The 26,077-nt window shown below is 60.2% G+C and overlaps 1 protein-coding gene across 4 annotated transcripts in view; it reads right to left on the bottom strand.

Moving 5' to 3' along the window:
• The window catches only part of SLC4A2 (solute carrier family 4 member 2), an 82,371-nt gene extending 56,496 nt beyond the window's left edge, over window positions 1–25,875 (bottom strand). For 3 of the 4 annotated variants that reach the window (XM_030546566.1, XM_030546558.1, XM_030546567.1), the window contains exon 1: window positions 25,775–25,875. The gene's annotated coding sequence lies outside the window, so the exon portion shown is untranslated. Of the gene's footprint in view, window positions 1–18,807; window positions 19,194–25,774 lie in introns of those variants that run through there. The other variant, XM_030546562.1, reaches the window with a different exon arrangement.
• Between the last annotated feature and the right edge of the window lie 202 nt (window positions 25,876–26,077).

Consider the following 26,077-nt stretch of genomic DNA (forward strand, 5'->3'; position numbering starts at 1 on the left):
GAAGGCCCAGCGGGGAATGCAGAGCAGGGCAGGAACATGGCCTCACACACCCCATAGCAGAACTCACCCAGCAAGACAACTGGAACCCAGGCAGTGCCAGGCTGGATCAGACCCAGGGCCCATCTACCCAGTCTCCTGGTCCCCAGTGGCTGGCCTCCAATACCAGTCCCTATCCCAGCACAGGGAGCATGGGGGCAGCTTGGGCCAAGGGGGCCAGGACGAACCCCTACCGTTCTGGAAAGCCCTTGGAGTCCTCGCTGTTCCTGAGGGCAGCCAGGACTCCTGGGTTCTGCCACAGCATCAGAGTCATGGAAGTGGCAGGGATCTCGCGAGGTCATCTACTCCCGTCCCCTGCACTGAGCCAGGACTAAGGATTATCCAGACTGTCCCCGACAGGGGTTTGTCTAACCTGCTCTTAAAAACCTCCAGTGACAGAGACTCCACAACCTCCCTGGGCAATTTATTCCAGTGCTTAACCACCCTGACAGCTAGGAGGTTTTTCCGACTGTCCAACCTAAACCGCCCTTGCTGCAATTTAAGCCCATTGCTGCTTGTCCTGTCCTCAGAGATTAAGAATATTTTTTCTCCCTCCTCCTTTTATGTACTTGAAAACTGTTCTCATGTCCCCTCTCACTCTTCTCTGCTCCAGACCAAACAGACCCAGTTTTTTCAACCTTCCCCCGTAGGTCAAGTTTTCTAGACCTTTCATCATTTTTGTTGCTCTTCTCTGGACTTCCTCCAATTCACCTACATCTTTCCTGAAACGTGGCCCCCAGAACTGGACACAACACTCCCGTTGAGGCCGTAACAGCGCAGAGCAGAGCGGAAGAATCACTTCTCGTGTCTTGCTTACAACACTCCTGCTGATACAGCGCAGAAGGATGTTTGCTTTTTTTGCAACAGCGTTACACTGTTGACTCACATTTAGCTGATGATCCACTCAGACCCCCAGATCTCTTTCCACAGGACTCCTTCCTAGGCAGTCACTGCCCATTGTGTGTGTGCAGTCGATTGTCCCTTCCTAAGGGGAGCACTTTGCATTTGTCCTTATTGAATTTCATCCTGTTTACTTCAGACCATTTCTCCAGTTTGTCCAGATCATTTTCAATTTTAATCCTAATCTTCCAAAGCACTTGCAGCCTCTCCCAGCTTGATATCATCCGCAAACTTTATAAGTGTACTCTCTGTGCCATTATCTAAATCATTGATGAAGGCATTGAACAGAACCGGCCCCAGAACTGATCCCTGAGGGACCCCACTCGTTATGCCCTTCCAGCCTGACTGTGAACCACTGATACCTACACTCTGGGAACGGTTTTCCAGCCACTTCTGCACCCAGCTGAGCACAGATTTGTCTAAGCTCTATTTCCCACATGTGCTTTGAGAAAGTCACATAAGACAGTAACAAGATCCTTACTAAAGTCAAGACACACCACATCTACTGCTTTCCCCCAGCCACAAGGCTTGATACCGTGTCAAAGTTATCCCTGGCTCCAGACGGGGAGGAGAGTCTAGATATTAGAGCAGGGGGACTGGGAGTCTGGACTCCTGGGTTCTCTCATAAGAACGGCAGCACTAGATCAGCCCAAAGGTCCATCTAGCTCAGTGTCCTGTCTCTGACAGTGGCCAATGCCAGGTGCCCCAGAGGGAATGAACAGAACAGGCAGTCACCAAATGATCCACCCCCTGTTGCTCATTGCCAGCTTCTGGCAGTCAGAGGTTTAGGGACACCAAGAGCATGGGGCTGCGTCCCTGCCCGTCTTGGCTAATAGCCATCAATGGATCAGGAATTGACCTAATTATTTTTTTGTACCTAGTTATAGTTTTGGCCTTCACACCCTCCCCTGGCCTGGCAAGGAGTTCCACAGGTTCACTGTGCACTGGGTGAAAAAATATTTCCTTTTATTTGTTTTAAACCTGCTGCCTATTAATTTCATTGGGTGACCCCTCGTTCTTGACTTCTTCACTTTCTCCACACCCTTCATGATTTTATAGGCCTCTATCATATTCCCCCCTTAGTCGTCTCTTTTCTAAACTGAAAAGTTCCCATCCTCTTCCGGAAGCCGTTCTATACCCCTAATCATTTTTATTGCCCTTTTCCAATTCCAATACAACTTTTTTGAGATGAGAAGACCACATCTGCACACAATATTTGAGATGTGGGCGTATCATGGATTTATATAGAGGCAATATGATATTTACTGACTTATTATCTATCCCTTTCTTAATGATTCCTAACATCCTGTTCGCTTTTTTGATTGTCGCTGCACGTTGAGTGGATGCTTCAGAAAAATATCCATGACTCCAAGATCTCTTTCTTGAGTGGTAACAGCTAATTTAGACCCCATCATTGTATATGTATAGTTGGGATTATGTTTTCCAATGTGCATTACTTTGCATTTATCAACACTGAATTTCATCTGCCATTTTGTTGCCCAGTCACCCAGTTTTGTGAGATCCTTTTGTAGCTCTTCGCAGTCTGCCTGGGACTTAACTATCTTGAGTAGTTTTTAGCCTCTGCAAATTTTGCCACCTCACTGTTTACCCCTTTTTCCAGATCATTTATGAATATGTAAAATAGGACTGGGATCAGTACAGACCCTTGGTGGACACCTCTATTTACCTCTCTCCATTCTGAAAACTGACCATTTATTCCTACCCTTTGTTTCCTGTCTTTTAACCAGTTACCAGTCCCTGGGAGAACCTGCCCTCTTATCCCACAACAGCTTACTTTGCTTAAGAGCCTTTGGTGAGGGACTTTGTCACAGGCTTTCTGAAAATCTAAGTACACTGTATCCACTGGATTCCCCTTGTCCACATGCTTGTTGACTCCTTCAAAGAATTCTAGTAGATTGGTGAGGCTTGATTTACCTTGACAAAAACCATGCTGACTCTTCCTCAGCAAATTATGTTGATCTCTGTGTTTGACAATTTTATCCTTTCCTATAGTTTCAACTACTTTGCTGGGTACTGAAGTCAGGCTTACCAGCCTGTAATTGCCTGGATCACCCCTGGAGCCCTTTTTAAAAATTGGCATCACATTAGCTATCCTCCAGTCATCTGGTACAGACGCTGATTTAAATGATAGGTTACCGACTACAGTTAGTAGTACTGGCCAGCTTTGGCAGGATAGTGGTGTCTAGTGGTTAGAGCTGGGGACTGGGAACCAGGATTCCTGGGTTCTATCTCGAGCACTGGGCAGGAAGTGGAGGCTGGCTGGCCATGCTTGCGAAGCACTCACACTCAGCTTGCTGGCATTTCTCCACGTATCGGCCAAAGGTAACTTCAGAATGCCACATCCAACCAATTCCAAAATGCCCGAGTGCATTCTTGGCACCAACAGTCAGACCCTCCAGTAATCTGGGGGGAAAGTGAGAGGGCAAATGTAGCACTCAGCCCCCTTTAGCCCAGCCCCAGCCCCTGTGCGCTCGTCTGCAGCTGGAGCACTGGCTGATGGCCCCGTGAATGCTTTCAGCACAAGGCGTAACACCAGTAGCGTAGCTAGCGGGGTTCAGTGGAAGCAGCCGCTTCCCCTCAGGGCGGCAGGCACGGAAGCGGCGCCTGCCAGCCGGCGCTGCCAGCAACACAACTGGAGGAGCCATGCGGGGGCGGCAGACGTGGCCGGAGGAGCAAGGGGGCCAGCTCCTCGGCTCAGGGCTTGTTGGCCAAGCGCTCCCCAGCCCCCCCTTGCTAATGCGGGGGGGGAGGCGAAAGGGCCCCTGTGCCTTTAAGGCCACCTGGCTGGCGAGCCCCATGTGGAGCACGCCGAGCACAGGGAGGAGGCCGGGGACAGGCCACGGCGCAGGACAGAAGATGAGCGGGGGGGTATTCCGGTCGGGCGTGGCCAGAGAAGGAGCCAGGGGGCGTGGCCAGAGGAGGAGCCAAGGGAGGCGTGGCCAGAGGAGGAGCCAAGGGAGGGCGCCTTTTGTATGTTCGCTCCCCCTACACTGAAAACCTGGCTATGCCACTGCGTAACATGCTGACACCCTCACTGACTTCCCTCCCAGGAAGACCAAAGAGTAATGCGAGCTGCTGCAATGTGAGGGGAGAATGGGGGACTCCGGTATGGGGTGCACAGAACCCTCACTATTTGGGGCTGAGGGAAAGGGAGCCCCATGGGGGGAAGTGGACATGGAGAGAAGGGGGTAACGAGGGTTCATACAGAGCCTCTGCCAGGGGCAGAACGGGGTCCTGGAAGGGGTGAGGAGGAGAATTGGGGGTTCTGCTGTGAGGGACACAGAACCTCTAGTGGGGGTGGGTGAGACTGGAGGACCCTGGTCTGGGGAAACGGCAGAAAGGGGGGATGGGGTGCAGACAGCCCCTGAAGTGGGGGACCGTGGTGTAGGGGGAGGGGGCACCCAGAGATCTTGGTAGGGAATCCCTGAAATGGAGGGGCTGGTAGCATGGCACCCAGGGCGGTGGGGGGGATGGAGGGTTGCAGGGAGCCCCAGGGGTGTGCAGTGAGAACCCCAGTGGTTAGAGCAGGCAGACTAGAAGCCAGGACTCCTGGGTTCTGTTCCCAGGTCTGGTGCTCACGCGCTGTGGGGCCTGGGGGAATGAGGCTGGGGGGAGTGGGGAGCAAGGGGAGAGAAAGCTACTGCCTGAGCCAGAGCCCCTCTGCCCTTGGACTCTGTTACAGCCACATCCCCAGAGCAGCTGTTCTCTCTTTCTGGAGCGATAAGGCCCAGGCCCGGCAGCAGCAGGGGTCTGCAGGCCAGATGCAGGCCCCTCGGCAACTCCCCCTCAGGTTCCTCCCGAGGCAGCGCTCCCGGCAGTCAAGTGGCGCACAAAGGGCTCTTGTTTGCACAGAACAATCCAGCCCAGATAAGCGGGGCAGGTCTGCAGATATGGAGATACGGCTGCCAACGCTGCTGCTCACAAGCCCTGCCCGGCGCCGGGAATTACTGGCTGGCTCAGCTTAGCAGGTGTGTGCCAGACTGTGCTGCAGCTCCTGCACTGCGCTGGAGTCACATTCCAGGGACTAGCCTCCACTCGCCCGCCTGATCCTGACTAAGGCGATTATGGGGCGCGTTGTCTCCGCAGCCCCTAGCAGCACCACACCCCGTGCAGCGAGCCCTGGCCTCCCCAGCTGCCTGCCTGCAGGGCCCTGCTCCCCAGGACGGCCCCATCCCCGTTACTAGCTGGGGCAAGCATGGACAACCCCTGCCCCCGCCCATACCAGGGGCCAGAGGGAACGGGCCCCAGCCCGCACTGCACTATCACTGCACTCCAGCCGCGAAGGCCAGCCGACGGCGTGGGAGTCAGGGTCAGTCCCTGTGCCACCATGGGCTCCTGTATGACCATGGGCAGGGACCTCAGCCCAGGCCCTGCCCCAAAGGTAACAGCCGGGCCTCCTGCACAGAGACATGGTGAGCAGCGATATGTTCCCGGTGCTGCGCTGCCAGAGATGCCATGCACACAGGCCTGTCAAATAACTTAGAAGCTCCCTGATTCCCATCTGTCCGAGATCTGCTCCCCCACCCGACCACGCCGCAGCCTCATAGCTCCCTGCTCCACCCGATTGTGCTGCAGCTTCACAGTTCCTCGCACCCCCCAACCGCACCACAGCTTCACAGCTCCCCGCTACCCCCCTGACTACACCGCAGCTTCACAGCTCCCCGCTACCCCCGACTGCACCGCAGTGTCACAGCTCCCCGCTACCGCCCTGACTGCACTGCAGCTTCACAGCTCCCCGCTACCTCCGACTGCGCCGCAGTGTCGCAGCTCCCCGCTACCGCCCTGACTACACCGCAGCATCACAGCTCCCCGCTACCCCCCTGACTACACCGCAGCTTCACAGCTCCCCGCTACCCCCGACTGCACTGCAGTGTCACAGCTCCCCGCTACCCCCGACTGCACCGCAGTGTCACAGCTCCCCACTACCCCCCTGACTGCGCCGCAGTGTCACAGCTCCCCGCTACCCCCCTGACTGCACCCCAGCGTCACAGCTCCCCGCTCCACCCCCAACTGCACCGCAGTGTCACAGCTTCCCATTACCCCCGACTGCACCGCAGTGTCACACCTTCCCGCTACCCCCGACTGCACTGCAGTGTCACAGCTTCCTGCTCCCCCAACTACACCGCAGCATCACAGCTTCCCACTACCCCCGACTGCACCCCAGCGTCATAGTTCCCCGCTCCACCCCCAACTGCACCGCAGTGTCACAGCTTCCCACTACCCCCGACTGCACCGCAGTGTCACAGCTCCCCGCTACCCCTGACTACACCGCAGTGTCACAGCTCCCCGCTACCCCCGACAGCACTGCAGTGTCACAGCTCCCCGCTACCCCCTGACTGCGCTGCAGGGTCACAGCTCCCTGCAGCCCCCAACCGCACCACAGTGTCAAAGCTCCCCACTACCCCCCGACTGCACTGCAGTGTCACAGCTCCCCCCCGACAGCACTGCAGCTTCACAGCTCCCCGCTACCCCCCAACCGCACCGCAGCTTCACAGCCCCCCGCCAGCCCCAACTGCGCTGCAGTGTCACAGCTTCCCGCTACCCCCCGACTGCGCTGCAGCGTCACAGCTCCCCACACCCCCCAACCGCACCGCAGGGTCACAGCTCCCCGCTACCCCAACTGCACCGCAGCGTCACAGCTCCCCGCTACCCCCGACTGCACCGCAGTTTCACAGCTCCCCGCTACCCCCGACTGCACCGCAGTGTCACAGCTCCCCGCTACCCCCGACTGCACCGCAGTGTCACAGCTCCCCACTACCCCCCTGACTGCGCCGCAGTGTCACAGCTCCCCGCTACCGCCCTGACTGCACCGCAGCATCACAGCTCCCCGCTACCCCCCTGACTATACCGCAGCTTCACAGCTCCCCGCTACCCCCGACTGCACCGCAGTGTCACAGCTCCCCGCTACCGCCCTGACTGCACCACAGCTTCACAGCTCCCCGCTCCCCCCGACTGCACCCCAGCGTCACAGCTCCCCGCTCCACCCCCGACTGCACCGCAGTGTCACAGCTCCCCGCTACCCCCGACTGCACCGCAGTGTCCCAGCTCCCCGCTACCCCGACTGCACCGCAGTGTCACAGCTCCCCGCTACCCCCGACTGCACCACAGCGTCACAGCTCCCCGCTCCACCCCCGACTGCACTGCAGCGTCACAGCTCCCCGCTACCCCCGACTGCACCGCAGTGTCCCAGCTCCCCGCTACCCCGACTGCACCGCAGTGTCACAGCTCCCCGCTACCCCGACTGCACCACAGAGTCACAGCTTCCCGCTACCCCCCGACCGCACCGCAGCATCACAGCTCCCCGCACCCCCCAACCACACCACAGTGTCACAGCTCCCCGCTACCCCAACTGCACCGCAGTGTCACAGCTTCCCGCTACCCCCCGACCGCACCATCACAGCTCCCCGCACCCCCCAACCGCACCACAGCGTCACAGCTCCCCGCTACCCCCGACTGCACTGCAGCTTCACAGCTCCCCGCACCCCCCAACCGCACCACAGCATCACAGCTCCCTGCTACCCCGACCGCACCGCAGCTTCACAGCTCCCCGCTACCCCCGAGCGCACTGCAGCGTCACAGCTCCCCGCTACCCCCCACTGCACCGCAGCATCACAGCTCCCCGCTACCCCCAAACGCACTGCAGTGTCACAGCTCCCCACTAGCCCGACTGCACCGCAGTGTCACAGCTTCCCGCTACCCCCAACTGCGCTGCAGCTTCACAGTTCCCCGCACTCCCCAACCGCACCACAGCTTCACAGCTCCCCGCTACCCCCGACTGCACCGCAGTGTCACAGCTCCCCGCTACCCCCTGACTGCACCGCAGTGTCACAGCTCCCCGCTCCACCCCCAGCTGCACCGCAGCTTCACAGCTCCCTGCTACCCCGACTGCACCGCAGTGTCACAGCCCCCCGCAACCCCCGACTGCACCGCAGCTTCACAGCTCCCCGCTACCCCGACTGCACCACAGTGTCACAGCCCCCGCAACCCCCCTGACTGCACCAGAGCTTCACAGCTCCCCGCAACCCCCGACTGCACCGCAGCTTCACAGCTCCCCGCTACCCCGACTGCACCACAGTGTCACAGCCCCCGCAACCCCCCTGACTGCACCACAGCTTCACAGCTCCCCGCTACCCCGACTGCACTTCAGTGTCACAGCTTCCCACTACCCCCTGACCACAACGCAGCATCACAGCTCCCCGCACCCTCCAACCGCACCACAGCTTCACAGCTCCCCGCTACCCCCCTGACTGCACCGCAGCGTCACAGCTCCCCACTCCACCCCCGACCGCACCGCAGGGTCACAGCTCCCCGCTACCTCCAACTGCGCTGCAGTGTCACAGCTCCCCGCTACCCCCCTGACTGCGCCGCAGCATCACAGCTCCCCGCTACACCCCTGACCGCACCACAGGGTCACAGCTCCCCGCTACCCTCGACTGCGCTGCAGTGTCACAGCTCCCCACTAGCCCGACTGCACCGCAGGGTCACAGCTCCCCGCTACCCCCAACTGCGCTGCAGCTTCACAGCTCCCCGCTACTCCCAACTGCGCTGCAGCTTCACAGCTCCCCACTCCACCCCAGATCGCACTGCAGCTTCACAGTTCCCCGCACCCCCCAACCGCACCACAGCCTCACAGCTCCCCACTACCCCGACCGCTTCACAGCTCCCCGCTACCCCCGACTGCACTGCAGCGTCACAGCTCCCCCCCGACATCACCGCAGCCTCACAGCTCCCTGCTACCCCAGACTGTGCTGCAATGTCACAGTTCCCTGCACCCCCCAACCGCACCACAACTTCACAGCTCCCCACTACTCCGACCGCTTCACAGCTCCCCACTACCCCCAACAGCACTGCAGTGTCACAGCTCCCCACTACCCCCGACCACACCGCAGGGTCACAGGTCCCCGCTACCCCCAACCGCACCACAGTGTCACAGCTCCCCGCTACCCCCTGACTGCGCTGCAGGGTCACAGCTCCCCCCCAACCACACTGCAGCTTCACAGCTCCCCGCTACCCCCCCGACCGCACCGCAGCTTCACAGCCACCTTCACAGCTCCCCGCTACCCCCCCGACCGCACCGCAGCTTCACAGCCCCCCGCCAGCCCCAACTGCGCCGCAGGGTCACAGCTCCCTGCTACCCCGACTGCGCTGCAGCATCACAGCTCCCCACACCCCCCAACCGCACCGCAGGGTCACAGCTCCCCGCTACCCCGACTGTGCTGCAGCATCACAGCTCCCCACACCCCCCAACCGCACCACAGCTTCACAGCTCCCCGCTACCCCGACTGCGCTGCAGCATCACAGCTCCCCACACCCCCCAACCACGCCGCAGGGTCACAGCTCCCCGCTACCCCCCTGACCGCACCGTAGTGTCACAGCTTCCCACTACCCCGACTGCGCTGCAGGGTCACAGCTCCCCCGCTCCCCTCCGACCACCACCACAGCCTCACAGCTCCCCGCTCCCCCCCGATCACGCCGCAGTGTCTCAGCTCCCTGCTCCCCCCAAACTGCGCTGCAGAGCTACAGCTCCCCGCTCGCAGACTGAGCCGCAGCCTCACAGCTCCCCACCTGTCCGAGCTCTGTAGTTTAGCCCCACCACGGAAGTGCGAATTCCTAGCCTGTCTCTGATCTCCCATCTCTGGGCAAGTTCACCAAGGGGGGAGGGATAGCTCAGTGGTTTGAGCATTGGCCTGCTAAACCCAGGGGTGTGAGTTCAATTCTTGAGGGGGCCATTTGGGGAACTGGGATAAAAGTCTGGGGATTTGTCCTGCTTTGAGCAGGGGGTTGGACTAGATACCTCCTGAGGTCCCTTCTGTGATGGAGCAGGGACTGTCTGTGTGGGGGATGGGAGAGCCAGGGATGTCTTTAGGTGAGGGACAGGGGCTCAGCCTATAACCTGAGCCAAGGAGGAGGGTCAACACCGTTGCCCAGGAAAGTGGACAAAGGCAGGGGCCAACTGGAGGGAGTGGATTTTTTAGTTTTGGTTTTGGGCTGGGTGGTTGGAATTCAGGGGACTAAGCTTTCTGGACCCCAGAAGGACTTGATTGAGGGGTCCTGGCTGTGCCTACAAGCTCTGCTGTACCCTACATTCCTGTTGTCCAATAAACCTTCTGTTTTATTGGCTGCCTGAGAGTCACTGTGTTTTACTGGCTGCCTGAGAGTCACCCCAGGAAGAGGGGTGCAGGACCAGACTCCCCCACACTCCATGACACCTTCCAAATCTAATATGCTATGATTCTAAGTGGGGTGCCCAGGGCAGAGCAGCTGAGTGCCCAGCTGTGACAAAGTGGGAATGTTCTTAATGTTTTCTCTGAACAATGTGTGGGTGCCTCAGTTTCCCCTATGCATTTCTTAGGTATCTAGGTGGTGGGATGGGGGTGTGTGATTGTTGCAGAGCCATAGAGGGCAGGCGTGATGCTGTCTCCTGGTAACTGATGGTCTGGGCCCCTCCCCTGCAAGGTGCTAGATGACGGTGTTGGAGAACAAGGAGATCAGGTGCCTTGTAGCCCGGGAAAGATACGAGGGGCTGGAGGAGGTTTCAGTTTGGAGCTGGCTGGGAAAATGGAGAGAGACTCAGAACCGGGGTCTGGGCTCCCCATCCCCCAAGATGGACCTGACTGAGGGGTCCTGATCTCTGTAACTACAAGCTGTGTTTTAGACCGTGTTCCTGTCATCTAACAAATCTTCTGTTCTCCCAGCTGTCTGAGAGTCATGTCTGACTGCAAAGCAAAGTGGGGGTGTAGGGCCCTCTGGCTTCCCCAGGACCCCTCCCAGGCAGACTCACTGTGGGAAGCGCACAGAACCTGGGGAGAGAGGTCAAGGACCTGCTGGCTTTAGATGTGATCCAGCCGTTTAACAGCCCATGGGCCTCACATGTGGGGCTAGACCTCAAAAGGACGGGTCGATCCAATTCTGTGAGGACTATTGAAAGCTTAAACCATCACGGTGTCTGATGCCGACCCCATGCCTAGGCCTGGGGAGATTCTAGACAAGCTGAGGGGGCTCAGTACCACTCTACTATGGCTCTCACCAAGGGCGACTGGCAGATGCCTGTGGGCCCAGATGCCAGGTTGAAAGCTGCCTTCACCACCCCTTTGGGGCTCTTTGAGTTCCTGGTCCTGCCTTTTGACCTCAAGGGGCGCCAGCTACCTCCCACTGCCGGGTGGGTCGGTTACTCAGGGGGATGGAGAACTTGGCCCTGGCGTACGATGACATGTGTGTCTTTAGCCAGACCTGGGAGGAACACGTGTCCCAGGTGAAGAGGGTGTTGGGCTGCCTGAAGGAGGCACGACTGATGGTAAAAGCTGGAAAGTGTAAGTTGGGGGTGGCAGAAGTGTTGTACCTGGGCCACAAGGTGGGGAGCAGCTGCCCAAGCCCAGAGCTGGCCAAGGTGGTGGCGATCAGAGACTGGCCCATTCCCCAGACCAAGAAACAAGCCCAGGCCTTTTTCAGGATGGCGGGGTGCTACCGGAGGTTTGTACCCCAGGTTAGCCCCCTAGTTGCCCCATCCCTGAGCTATGTGAGAGAAGGAAGCCAGACGAGGTGGTCTGGACCGAGCAGTGCCAGAGGGCTCTCTCTATACTGAAGGAGGCTCTAATCCAGGGCTCAGTAAATCTGGCAAACCCAGACTTTGCTGAGCCTTTTGCAGTGGTCACCGACGCCTCAGACGCAGGACTGGGCACGGTGCTGAGGCAAGCCGATGCTGAGGGGGGGAGACACCCCAGCGGGTACCTGAGCAAGAAACTGCTGCCCTGGGAGCAGAACTCTGCGGCCTCAGAGCAGAAATGACCGGCAATGGTGCCAGCCCTTAGAAAGCTGCAGCTGGATCTATTTGGGCAGTGCTTTACTGTGTGTACTGACCACTCTCCTCCAACGTGGCGGCATGCGCAAGGGGCTGATGCCGAGCTGCTGGGGACAGAGACACCTGTTCAGAGGGTGGCCAAGGTCAAGCTGGGGGCTCTTAACCCAGAGAGCCCAAATTGCAGCCCTCCAAACTGGAGCGCTGTGAAAAGATCCAATCCTAGTTTAAACTCCAGAGGTATTGGGGTGTCAAAAGGGCCCGGGCTGCATAAACCTTCCCACACGCAGCCTGCAAGCGCCATCAAGCACAACAGACCCACGGGAGAACCTGAAACTGGAAGGGCCTGGTGTAACCCCCACCAAGGAATGGGAGAGATGATGGGGCATCCGTGGGAGCATTGGTGGGTTCAAACTTCCCAAGGTCACTGGCTGAAGTGACCTCGCTCAGTTCGGTCTCGAAGGGGGGAGAGATGTGATGAAGTGGGACTGTTCTTAATGTTTCCTCTGAATACTGTGTGGGAGCCTCAGTTTCCCCTATGCATTTCTTAAGTATCTAGGTGGTGTGATAGGGCTGATTGTTGCAGAGCCCTAGAAGGCAGGGGTGACCCTGCTCCTGGTAACTGATGGCCTGGGACCCTCCCCTGCAAGTGCCAACTGAAGGTGTTGGAGACCAAAGAGATCAGGTGGCCTCATAGCCCGGGAAAGAGACAAAGGCCTGGGGAGGGGCTGGAGAGTTTCGATTTGGAGCTGGCTGGAGGTGGGGGGATGTGAAGGCCCAGAACATGGGTCTGGGCTCCCCACCCCCCAAGATGGACCTGGCTGAGGGGTCCGGTTCTCTGTACCTACAAGCTGTTTTAGACCGTGTTCCTGTCGTCTAATAAACCTCTGTGTTACGTGACTGAGAGTCACGTCTGACTGCACAGCAAAGTAGGGGTGAAGGACCCTCTGGCTTCCCCAGGACCCCGCTGGGGTGGACTCGCTGTGGGAATCGCACGGAGGGGCAGAGGATACTGAATACTCCCAGGTAAGACCCAGGAGGTGAAGCCCTGTGAGCTTCTTGCCTGGAGACAGTCTGCTCCAAGGGAGGAGGCGGCTCCCCAAAGTCCTGCCTGGCTTTGTGGGGAGCAGTTCCAGAGCATCGCCCACGGACTTTGTGACAGCAGAGTCCCAGGGCCATGCCATGCAGCACACACGCCTGCCCTCCAGCACACTCAGTTACACCCAGTGGCCCAGGAGCCATGCACCTTCCCCCACTGGACATGTGCTCTGGGCTGTGGGAGCGGTCACGGTGTCTGAGCACTGTCCAGCCACGCAGCAGCCCCCTGCCTAGCAGCGCTTCGTTCTCTCTAGCCCTCTCCCCAGGAGGAGCTCTGGGGCTGGGGCTTTACTAACTAACCCCTTGGTGCCCTGTGCTGGGGGTCTCGGCCTGCATGGGGCAGTGGTGCCCGTTCTGACCTACTGCATCACATGGGGCAGGGAACCTCCGACGGCAGCATCTGCGCAATCCCATTGCTGCTCCCTGGACTAGAGACACCAGGGAGGCCTCCCAGTGACCCCGAACCTGTCACATCCCCGGGCAGCTGTTCCTAAGAGGGAGAGACTTCATCTTGTTGCTAAACTCAGCTGCCAGCCCTCGGCTCTCACACTGTCTGTCAGCCTACAGAGCCCCCCTCACCAGAAACCTCCTCCCGGGTGGGTGCCCCCAGACCACAATCGAGTCACCTCTGGGCCGGGTCCTGGACAAACTAACTAGTGAGCCACTAACGACTGGGACTCTCTCAATCAGCATTTCCAGGCCTTGACTCCTTCTTGGGGCTCTTTTCTGAACCCTTCCAGTGTGTCCAGTGACCTTTGCTGAGTGTGGCCCCAGGGCTGGTCTCACTGGAGTAGCCTACACAGGCAATTCCACCTCCGGCCACGGCCCTGCTCACCCAGCCCAGGAGCCCCTCTGGGGTGCATGCTGCACAGGGCCTGTGTTCAGCCCCCAGGTCCTTCTCCGAGCGGCTGCTCCCCAGGATACAGCCCATCTGAGGAGCGTGACAAGAGTCCTGCACTTAGGATGGAAGAATCCCAGGCACCGCTATAGACTAGCGACCGACTGGCTAAGCGGCAGTTCTGCAGAAAAGGACCTGGGGGTTACAGTGGATGAGATGCTGGATGTGAGTCAGCAGTGTGCCCCTGTTGCCAAGAAGGCTAACAGCATATTGGGCTGCATTAGTAGGAGCATTGCCAGCAGATCGAGGGACATGATTATTCCCCTCTATTCAACACTGGTGAGGCCACTTCTGGAGAACTGTGTCCAGTTTTGGTCCCCCTACTACAGAAAGGATGCAGACAAATTGGAGAGTCCCGTGGAGGGCAATAAAAATGATTAAGGGGCTGGAGCACATGACTTATAAGGAGAGGCTGAGGGAACTGGGATTGTTTAATCTGCAGAAGAAAAGAATGAGGAGGGATTCGATAGAAGCCTTCAACTACCAAAGAGGATGGAGCTCGGCTGTTCTCAGTGGTGGCAGATGACAGAACAAGGAGCAATGGTCTCAAGTTGCAGTGGGGGAGGTCTAGGTTGGATATTAGGAAACACTATTTCACTAGGAGGGTGGTGAAGCACTGGGATGGGTTCCCTAGGCAGGTAGTGGAATCTCCTTCCTTAGAGGTTTTTAAGGCCCGGCTTGACAAAGCCCTGGCTGGGATGATTTAGTTGGGAATTGGTCCTGTTTTGAGCAGGGGGTTGGACTAGATACCTCCTGAGGTCCCTTCCAACCCTGATATTCTATGATTCTACGACTGAGACCATGGCAGCACTTTACCCTGGGCCCTGCCCCTCCCTCGGGCAGCACGGCCGTATCCCAGGGCCGAAGTGCCGGGTGCAGCAGGAGATGAGTCTGCCTCCCTCCACTGACAGCAGCAGATCCCCATCACTGCCAGTCGGGGGGTTTCTGTCCCACGCTCTGGCCTAAATCCGGGCTGTGCCAAGCCCATGGCTTCCTAGCTGCCTTGGGCTCCCGGCTGGGAGCTGCTCAGGATTGCCAGGCTCCTGAAGATCCATTGGGCTGTCTGCTCCTTCATCCCACCCAGGTCCCTGAAGGCATCCCAGGACCCTCGTCCTGGTGGATTGCCACAAGCTCATACCGTCTCCTCCATGGCAGATCTCCAGGGAGCGGCCCCTTGGCCTGCAGTGCCTGCGCTCCTCCCGAAGCCTGCCAGAATGACCAGCGGTCTGCAGCTGAGCCTAGCAAGGCTGAGCAGGCAGCGGAGGGGGAATGACAGACATCCTGGCTACTTCTGTGCCGGGGTGGTGGCTGAGGCAGAGCTCTGGGCAACACTAGCTCTATCATGGCATCCAGCAGTGCCCATAACTCCCATGCTGGGGGACTCTGGATGCCGCACGGCCTCCACAAGGATCTCTCTGGTCCTCTGGGGGTCAGCAGCCTGCCTCCCACCTGAGCCTGGGACATGCCCACAGCCCTGTGATCAGCGGTGCTCTGCGGGAGCCAGCAACGGGCCTCTGGCTGTGGCAAGCAGCAGGAGCCCATCTCTCCCCATGCCTAGAGCCCAGCGCACGACACCCCTCAGCACAGCTCTCTGCCCCGTGCCCAGCAGCAGGCAAGGAGCAGAGCCGGAAAGGAAACACCACCAGGTCACGATACCACTCGGCTACAGACCGAGGTTACTGCGTCTGCAGCTCACAGGACAGGCTCAGAGACAGGCAGGGAGCCATTCGAGTCTGCCGGAGCAGGGACTGCTCAGCATGGCTGGATACAGATGGGCCAGCAAAGGTGGATCGCAGGCTCCCGTTTGCCCTCTCACAACACAAGGACGAGGGGACCCTGCAAGACTGAAAGGCAGCACACTGAAAACAGATCCCACAGCAGCCAATTAACCTGTGGAAATCACTGGCACAGGCCCCAGCTAGCCAGGTGCTTACGTGGTTCCTATCCCACGTTCAGCGGGAACTGACGGACAGGCCGGCAGACCCCATGCAGCGCACTGGAGCCTGCCAGGAAGACGTGGGTCCCAAGCAGGGGCTGGGGGTTCTGACTGCACTAGCAGTAGCCACCCCTGGCCCCCCGCATGCCCGCAGCTCCGCCAGCCTTGGGGGGCAGAGCCCCAGGAGGCAGGTGCTTTGCCTCAGTGGCAGCATGGCCTGGGCTTGAGGCTTTGCTCACCCTCGGCGGGTGCCAGCGAAAAGAAGCGGAGGAATTCAGCCGTAACAGGCACTAATCCCCACGGCTGCTCTTCATCCAACACATTCCTCACGGGCTCTAATGTTCCACAGCTAAAGAGCCACCAGGAACTAGCCCAGGCAGGACGGGGCCCCAGCCCCTCCCAGTTGCCCTCGAACACAGCACCCTGGGGAGGGCAGGAGGCACAGCCAACGGGTCCTGCCCCATCCTCCCCAAGCCACACAACCTGCCCCCAAAGCTCAGGTTTCGCTCACCAATCCTGCCCCAGGAGAGCTGCGCTGACATGCGGGCCACAGTGAGCTCACACCCCCAAGGGGAGGGGCAGGACCCCTCAGCCCAGTGCTGGCCTGAGGTTCCCCACCCCAATGAGGCTACCAGCAGGGATTAGCACTGGCACCCAGCCGCCCCAGCCATGGGCCAGGCCCCGCTGTGCCAGGCGCTGGACATACAGAGCCACCCACCAGTGCATGGCCCAGAGAGGAGACAGCCAGCCCTGACCCCCACACCCTGCCTCGGCACCCAGAGCAGACAGGGCACCGTGCAGGGCCTGCAAGGAGTCCCAGGAGATATGCACCCCTTCCCCCTCCACTGAGACGTACAAACACAGCCCCCTGAGACCCACCCCCTTCCCAACCCGTGGGCACCTGCCAGCGCCCCCACTCCTGCCCCACCCCACTGGCATTTTCCAATCAACAGGCCCTGAATACCAAACGGGAGAGGCCTGCTTCCACAGCGGAGTCCGGGGCAGAGCTGGGGGAAATCCCAACCCAGCCCAGTGCTCACTGGCGCAGCAGGGGGCGAAGGCTCTGAACCAGGGGAGCAGCCGGCCCCTGCCCACCTCTCTCCTCCCCAGTGGGAAGGCACTTTGCAATGCACATCTATGGAAATCAGCCAGGGCAGCGTCCACCGCAACACAACCCAAGCCCTGGCCAGAGACCAGGTTCAGTCAGGAGACCCCCCCACCCCCGGAACCAGCAGCAGGAAGGGCCCTCGCCAACAGCTGGAAAGGTGCAATCCAAGGCAGCTGTCAGGGGTGCCCCAGAGGCAGGGCTGGGATCTGACTGGGCCGCGCTAGGTCTGCCAGCAAGAAGGGAGCGAGGAACCCCATTCCTCAAGCTCAGCTGGGGCAGAGAGTCAACGAGACAGAACAGCAGCAAGATCCAGAGCCTTCCTGCTGCCCAGAGCACCGGGGAGCTCCCACCCTCGGCAGAGGTGTCCTGGCATCCCTGGACTCCGGTGGAGTGCCTAGGGTGACCAGACGATATTTGGGTGGTTGTCCCACGTCCTGACCGATCTCTGGTCGGGACGCAATTTGTCCTGCTATTTTGCTCCGCCGGCAGTACTCGGCTTTTTTTTGCTCCGCCAACCCCCCCCCCCCCCCGGTGTCCCGCTAATTTTCTTCATCTCATCTGGTCACCCTAGGAGTGCCGAATGCTGGGAGACAGAGCTGCAGGCCACCCCTACTTCTACAGCCGGCTGCTCTGCCTACCCCAGGTAGCTGGGATCCCACTCCATGGGCTGGCTTCCCCACCCTGCGCCCCGCACAGCTTGGTCCCTCCCAGCCCACACTGCCTCGCCCAGCCTTTGGGCCTCTTGCTCTGTCCTGGGATGCCAGGCCCAGCAGGGCCCCTGCCTGCAAACCAACCCCTCCTGCCCAGCCACGGCCAGGCCAGGCAGTTCTGTCTTCCCTCCCATCTCCATGGTGAGAACTCAGGCATCTCCAGGTGCATTAGCCAGCTGCTCAGCACACCCTGCCAGCCCCGGGAAGGGCCTCAGACTGTCCTGTGTCAGACAGAGTTCTTCTCAGCACCCGACTGCAGCAGCACCATTCAAACAGGGGTGGAGCCTGCCCCGCTCCACAAGACCGAGCGCAGAGCCAGCACGCCCAGGGGGGCGCGGGGGCCTGCAGAACTGCTGCCTGAAGCACAGAGGGAGGCAATGCAGGCCAGAGCACCTGGGCACAGAGAAGCCTTCCCAATGTGCTGCCAGAGGTTCATGCCAGGCAGACGGCTAGCAGGTGAGTGGGGGCTGCTAGCACTGCCCTGCCTCTGGACCCACTAGCTGCAATGGGCTGGCCCCTTGGCAGCGAGATCTCGGCAGGAGCCCATGGGGCAGGTGACAGGGTTTCTGATCACCCCATTGCCAGGCCTCATGCCCAGCCTGTCACCACCTCCCTGTCACTCTCAGCTTGCCCCAGGGCCAGGAGAGGTACCACATCAGAAGCCGATAGCCATTACCTGGCACCACAGGGCATGAAGTCAGTGGGGGAAAACCCGCCCAGTGAGCAGCATAGTCCAGAGCCTCCCCAGCCCCCACCAGTGTCTCCGCCCCTGGCACAGGGACCCCAGAGTCGAGCTCTGAGACCCCTGGGCTCTGGTGGGGACCGTCCCCCCTGCCAGACCCTTCTCCCCAGCAGCGGCTGAGCCCCAAAGGCTGCAGGCCCCAGCATGCACAGCTTGGTTCCAGATGGAGCACTGGAAGCTGGGAGCTGTAGTTCCCACGTGCCTCGCCACAGGGCCCAGCTGGACCACATCTGGCCCTGGGCTCAACGGCCTGCTCTGACCAGAGTAACTGGCCCCAACCAGGCTCCTTACCCCAGGCAGGACGGAGGGGTCAGGCAATAGCTCCCTGCTACACGCCCCCTCCCCCGGGACACAGCACACCCCTTTGCCCTGGCGTGAGGAGTCCCTTGTCCAGCTCTGGCTGCGCAGCCTGGCTCCAGCACCCCGGCTCTGCTGGCACGCACAGAGCTGCAGCAAATCGCACAGGCTGCGGCCCAGCACAGCTCACAGTGCCCTCCTCTTTCCCCACAACCGGAGAGGTGCCGAGACCCCCCAGGGCAGGGGAGCGCCTGCCCCCCACTCACCCCACAGCATGGCCTCCCGCGCAGGGATCCCGGGCACCCAGCCTCACAGGAGTCACTTCTCAGCAAGTTGCTTCTTGCTTAATGCAGAGGCTGCCGGGGCGTCTGCCCATCTCCGGGAGAGCCCTGGAAGGAGGGGCAGGCGACACAGCTGGGCAGCTGGGGGCCCCTCAGGCAGGAGTGGGAGCTGCCATCCCACCCCCACAGGCCGGGACTGCTGCTGCCCGTTTGCTGGGCCAGAGCTCAGCTCTGCCGGGCCAGCCCAGTGCCAGAGCTGGACCTGGGTGCAAAGGCACCAGCTGCTCCGTCCTGTCCCAGACAGCGCTGCCCAGCAGGCTCCGAGCCCGCACTCCTGCCTCACGCTGGAGGCTTTTATACTCGTGTGAAAGGAAAAAGCAGCAGCGGCCAGACTTTGTTTCAGCAAGTCTGTAACAGGCGCGTTCCCCAAACAAGGCTGCCGGTGCCAAGTCTCTGTAACTGCTCCTTCGAGCCCCGCGTGGCTGCAGCGAGCACTCCTGCTGGGCACAGCTGGCCTGCGACTGGGCGGAGAGCCTGGATTGCAGCACAAAGGAGGCCAATGTCCAGCACTGGCTCCAGAGCAGGGGTGGGAGAGAGGAGGAAAAGGAGCAGCAGAGTGAATGTAACCACTTCACCCGGGTCCGAGTGGGAGGCACTCATCTACCCTGGCAAGGGGGCCATATGAGTCAGGGCAATGGGGCAAGCTTGGGGAGGGGCTGGGGATCCAGCCCGAGTGCACCCAGTGCTGGCAGATGGAAGGAGAGGCTGGATCTGACTCCACAGGGGGGATGGGCATCTGGCCCGAGCACACCCAGCATTGGCAGGTGGGAGGAGAGGCTGGATCTGGCCCCACAGGGGGATGGGCATCTGGCCTGAGCACACCCAGCACTGGCAGGTGGGAAGAGAGGCTGGATCTGGCCCCACAGGGGGGCTGGGGATCCAGCCCGAGCAGACCCAGTGCTGGCAGGTGGGAGGAGAGGCTGGATCTGACCCCACAGGGAGGATGGGCAGCTGGCCCGAGCACACCCAGCATTGGCAGGTGGGAGGAGAGGCTGGATCTGGCCCCACAGGGGGGCTGGGGATCCAGCCCAAGCACACCCAGCACTGGCAGGTGGAAGGAGAGGCAGGATCTGAGCTCACAGGGGGGATGGACATCTGGCCCGAGCACACCCAGCATGGGGAGGCAGGGTCAGCTCTGGCCCTGCAGGAATTCCACAGGAGCCTAACAGAGAACCTGGGGAATCTCACCAAATTCCAGGCCTGGAAAGGCAGCAGCAACTCCTCAGAGAATGCTCACTGGCCAAAAGGGTGCCAGAGTAGGACTCCAGACTGGGTCACCCTGCCTTCCATCTCCCCTGCAAGAGGGCCCTTCTCAGAGCAGATCCCACTGCCCAGACACTCTGCCCCATGGGCAGTGGAGAGAAGACAGCCCCTCCCCTCCTGGTGCTCTCAGCCAGCCAAAGGGAAAGGCAGCCGTTGAGCACACGCTATAGAATATCAGAGTTGGAAGGGACCTCATGAGGCATCTAGTCCAACCCCCTGCTCAACCTGTGGAATTCCGTACCAGATGTTGTGAAGGCCAGGACTGTAACAGGGTTCAAAAAAGAACTAGATAAATTCATGGAAGACAGGTCCATCAATGGCTATTAGCCAGGATGGGCAGGGATGGTGTCCCTGGCCTCTGTTTGCCAGAAGCTGGGAATGGGCCACAGGGGATGGATCACTTGATGATTCCCTGTTCTGTTCATTCCCTCTGGGGCACCAGGCATTGGCCACTGTTGGAAGGCAGGATACTGGGCTAGATGGACCTTTGGTCTGACCCAGCCTGGCCACTCTTATCATAGACTATCAGGGTTGGAAGAGACCTCAGGAGGTATCTGGTCCAACCCCCTGCTCAAAGCAGGACCAATCCCAACTAAATCATCCCAGCCAGGGCTTTGTCAAGCTGGGCCTTAAAAACCTCTAAGGAAGGAGATTCCACCACCTCCCTAGGAAACCCATTCCAGTGCTTCACCACCCTCCTAGTGAAATAGTGTTTCCTAATATCCAGCCTAAGCCTCCCCCACTGCAGCTTGAGACCATTGCTCCTTGTTCTGTCATCTGCCACCATTGAGAACAGCCAAGCGCCATCCTCTTTGGAATCCCCTTTCAGGTAGTTGAAAGCAGCTATCAAATCCGCCTTCATTCTTCTCTTCTGCAGACTAAACAATCCCAGTTCCCTCAGCCTCTACTCACAAGTCACATGCTCCAGCCCTCTAATCATTTTTGTTGCCGTCCACTGGACTCTCTTCAATTTTTCCACATCCTTCTTGTGGTGTGAGGCCCAAAACTGGACACAGTTCTCCAGATGAGACCTCACCAATGTCGAATAGAAGGGAAAGATCACGTCCCTCGATCTGCTGGCAATGGCCCTACTTATACAGCCCAAAATGCCGTTAGCCTTCTTGGCAACAAGGGCACACTGTTGACTCATATCCAGCTTCTCATCCACTGTAACCGCTAGGTCCTTTTCTGCAGAACCGCTGCTTAGCCAGTCAGTCCCCAGCCTGTAGCAGTGAATGGGATTCTTCCATCCTAAGTGCAGGGCTCTGCACTTGTCCTTGAATCGCATCAGATTTCTTTTGGCCCAATCCTCCAATTTGTTTAGGTCACCCTATCCCTGACCTTCCCTGCACCCTCACCAGAAGAGCTATACAGGAACCCGAGTGATGCCACAGGAGTCCCCCTCCTGGCCTGTTTGGTATCTGATACATCCTGCAGCAGGGAGTTGCACAGGTAGCTGGAATCGCAGGCAGGTCTGAGTGTCCAAGCTTGGGCTTTTGCAATTCCCTTCCCATGCTGCACTGACAAAGCGCTGGGCCTTCCCACCCAAGGGAGCACCGTGTCCATCCAGTGTGCAGCTATGCTCCCTCAGAGCAGCGCCAACGAGTCACACAGCCATCTGTGACTGGCAAGGAGACTGTATCCCGTACGGGCGCACAAGGACCAAGGCCCGGTTACACACCAGATGGACTCGGCCGTGTTGCCTGGCTAAGTGTCAAGTGGCCACCTCGGGAAACTCCGAGTACAGAGCATGCAGCTCAGCAGGTGAGCGGCCACCAGCTACCAGGAGCACCTCTTACCCAGCCTCCATTCGCTGCACACGTGCCCCCCAGAACAGCAAGTCCAGGCCTCGATCCTTATTCTCCAGGTTATCTGAAAAGGTCCACAGCTCGGCTCTGTCCAGCGCATGGGCAGGGGATGGAGCTTGCTCAGGGGCCAGTCCCAGCCTGGAGTGAACCCCAGAGACCAACCTAGAGCTCCCCGCCTTCCGCTTCCCATGCCAGGTGCACTCCTCTGACCTGCCGTCTCTCCTACACAGAGAGCACAGGGTCTAAAAAGCCTCCCCCTACGCCCATACTTACAGGAGAGGGGGGCTATCCCAGAAAGCTGGGACCCTGGAGCCCCTAGTGTGACCCTGTGGCCTTCCTGGGATTGGCTGTGGGGGCTTGAAGGATTTTGCATAACAAGAAGTTTGGGGGGACGATCCCAGGCTGTAAGGAGCTATCTGGGGAACCAAGGGTTGAAGGGGGTTCTTCCCTTGAGCAGACTCGGTCAAGCTCCAGGTTGGAGAGAAGGTGAGCATTTCTAAGAGGCAGGGAAGGGAGCCGCTCACCAAGGGCTGCAGACGAGCCTCTATTGCTGGCAATGTTTAAATCAGGCGTGGCTGCTTTTCTAAAAGCCCTGCTCTAGTCCAGCCGGGATTCAACGCAGGGCAGCCCTGGGGCTGAGGTCAGACTACAGGATCACAGGCCCCAGAACCGCTGGTCCCCTCGGGGAGGGGGAGAGACAGAGGACAAGCCGCCCACGGCAGACACTAGGTATGATGTTTGCTCAGACTCCCTGGTGCGGAGAGCAGTGTACAGATGTGAACAGCTCGGGGCAGAGAAAGTGCTGCAGCCTTCAGGCCTGAAGCACCTGCTCAGGAACCTCACAAAATACCTTCCAGCGAAGAGGGCACAAGGATCGCCCACGGGTGGGGGCTGCTGTATTTTCTGTATCAGTCAGTCCAGAGCTCCTGGGCACAAGGCGCTCGCAGCCCCAGCCTGGCACTGCTGAGCCAGGGCTCTACGTCCCATACAGGAAGCCCCCGGAGGAGCTCTGGGCGCCGACGCTGTAAGGGCCCCGGAGAGCCGGCACTGGCTGGTGAGCAGGCACAGCTTCGCTCCTCGTGGCGGGAAGGGCTGCCCAGCCCAGCACTCGGGCCACTCCCTCCTCCTTCGCCCAAATGCCAGGGACTCCAGAGCTCTCAAGCCCAATCCCATGCTCAGTCAGCCCCTGGTTGGCTCCCACCCATCTCCCAGGAGCTCTGGGATCCAGGGACCAGAGCTGAGTGCAGAGTCTCAGAGAGTTTCTCCAGAGGGGCTGTCAGCCCTGGGGAAGAGGTCTGTGTGTGCAGGCACCATCCTCCCTGGGGCTCCAGTCCCTCCTGCAGCCACCACGCCTGATCTGCTGCCCCCAGCCGCTCCCCCTCACTAAGGCAGCCAGCGGAGCAGGCAGGGGCTCCCCACTCCTACTCACGCCTTCCCCTGTGAATCGTCACCACAAGACTCGGTTCCTCCCCGCCCAAACTGTCCAGCCAAGAGGTCTCCTGCTGAACCCAGCAAGACCCTGCAGGCCCCTGAAGTGGAGAAGAGTCCCCCTGCAGCCCATGCCAGCAGGAGGGGTGTCCTCGTGGAGAGTTCCCCAGGCTGCCCCACCCCTTCATGTACCTGCAGCAAAGGCATTGGCAGCTGCTCCCCGCTCCAGCCACCACCCCTCATGGCTAGAGGGGAAGGAGTCAGAAGGTTAACAACACAGCCCCACAGCAGGCCTGGGAGGGCAGGAGGCAGAGCGGAGCAGCCTAGCTGGGCACCCCTCCCCTACAGAATGAGGCAGCTCAGCTGGGAAAGGGGATAGTGCGAGGTAGCGCCCTGACAGGTGGGATTCCCCAGCCCCCCAGGACACCATCTGCATGGCAGCGCCCATCTGTCCAGCTCAGGGGCCAAGAGCCATGATAGTCACAGTCACAGACCCAAGGACAAGCCTGGGCTGCAGCTCCACTGCCCGGGGTATCGGAGCTAAGCTGGGTGGGGTCCGTCTGCACCCACCCCCATTGGACTGCAGCAGGGACAGAGCAGAGACGGGCGCTCCTCGGACTGCTGGGAGCCAAGGGAGCCATCCAAGCACCCGCACCGTGGAGCAGGGGGTTTGCCACCCTGCTTCCCCATGGCGCCTGCCCGGGCAGAAGCCGCAACAGAAGGAGACGGACTGAGTTGCCCCCCAGAGGGCTGGACCGGGAGCTGCTCCAGCCCAGCGGCAGGGAGGAGACTGACAGGTGCCAGCCAGGAAGGATCATTACAGCAATGAAATCCCTCTGCCTTTGGCAGCCTGCTTGAAGCACTCCAGTGACCCCGAAGAGCCTGAAAGGGGGCTGGGCACCCGGCCCCCTGACGGCAGTGGGGCTAATTGCTCTAACAGGCAGGGGCACACTGAGCCTGCTCAGCACAGACCCCCCCAGCAGCCAACGGCGGCTCAGACAGGCTGTACCATGGGGGCACCAAGGCCAGACCCTTCCCCCTTCCAGCCCAGCCTTCCTGGCTGCCACACAAAGCGACCCGACGCGGCGGGAGCCGTCCTAATGAGAGCCCGAGCTGTGGGAGGAGCAATCCCCATCCTGGCGCGGCCCCAGCCCCACACTCTGCGGGGAGGAACGCGGCACGGTCAACACCGTCCCCACGCAGCTCCGGGAGCCCTCGCCCCTGTGCCCTTGGCACTGCCAGCGCCCCACGGCTACCCGCATCCCCCTACCACCCCCCCCACACACTGCCAGAGCTTCCGGACCCCTCGCCCCCACAGCACTGCTGGTACCCGGGACCCTGGCCTCAGTGCTACCCCCACCCCCCACAGACACACACCCTGCCAGCGCCCCAGGACCCTGGCCCCACAGCTACCCCCATCCCCCTGCCACCGGTTTCGGAGCCCTCGCCCCTTCGCCCCCACAGTACCCGGGACCCTGGCCCCAGCGCTACCCCCACGCACCACAGACACATACCCTCCCAGCGCTTCGGGACTCTGGCCCCAGCGCTACCCCATCCCCCCACACACACACCCTGCCAGTGCCTCAGGGACCCTGGCCCCAGTGCTATCCCCACACCCGCACACACAGTCACTCCCCCCACAGCTGGCATCACCCTCACCACATGGCCAGCGCCTAAGCCCAGCTGGCAGTGCTGCAGAGAACACACTCATCTTCTTCCCCGCAGCGGTGACCCCCTAGGTCCTGCAGACAGACGCAGCAGCAGGACACTAGCTCTGGGGCCTGTGGAACAGGCCGCGTCCAGCACATCCACAAGGGAGAGGAATCGGGCTGGACAAGTGCCCCGTACATCACTCAATCACTCCCAGCATTACACAGCCATCCAGCGCGGGACCAGCACACGCCCTCAGGCTGGCCATTTGCCCCCCAGGCCTGCAAGGGGTCACCAGCGACACAAATCAGTAACTCTCAGCAGAGCCCAGGGACCTTCGAGCGCAGCAAACACATGTCATGGGATAGCCAACTCCTCAGCAGAGCAGAGCTGGAAGAGCAGGGGGCTGCGAGTCAGGAGCGAGGAGCACTGCAGTTGGACGGAGGAGCTCAGGGCTGGAAGAGCAGGGGGCTGGAAGGGTGGGACACTGACAGAGCTGAGGAGATACCTGGCTCGGAGGTGCACCTTGCAGCCCTGAACCATCCCGTCCCCTCCACTTCCATGGCTGTCAGCCTGCTAAGGGAGGTCTCTGAAGCAGAGAACAGCTGAAGTACCGGGAGTGGGGGGTGTCTACCCAACATCATTGTCCTACGTCAAATCAAATGTCTGGGGCTTCCTGCACGCTCCCTGTGCCCCAGCAAGGGAGCCACCTCTGCCACGGCGCGGCGTCTGGACAGACTCACCTGCACAGTGACTGCCAGCTCTGCTGGAGCTCAGGACAGGCAGGGCAGAGAAGGGACTGATCCACCCAGCACCATTCCACAAGTCACTGAAACACAGAAAGGACAGTAATGGGTTAACAGCAGTGCCCATCCCCACTTCACTGCCTCCCCCAGCCCACCCCCCCCCCGTTCTCTCCAGGTGACACCAACCCCAACCCTCCGGGAGCAAGCGCCAACCGGAACAAAGTGGCTCCGGTCCCAATTGTATGGTACAATCACTCCCCAAAGCATCCTGGGAGAAGACTTGCAGACCCAGGGTGGACA

The sequence above is a fragment of the Gopherus evgoodei genome, unplaced genomic scaffold, assembly GCF_007399415.2.
Source record: "Gopherus evgoodei ecotype Sinaloan lineage unplaced genomic scaffold, rGopEvg1_v1.p scaffold_47_arrow_ctg1, whole genome shotgun sequence".
NCBI lineage: Eukaryota > Metazoa > Chordata > Testudines > Testudinidae > Gopherus > Gopherus evgoodei.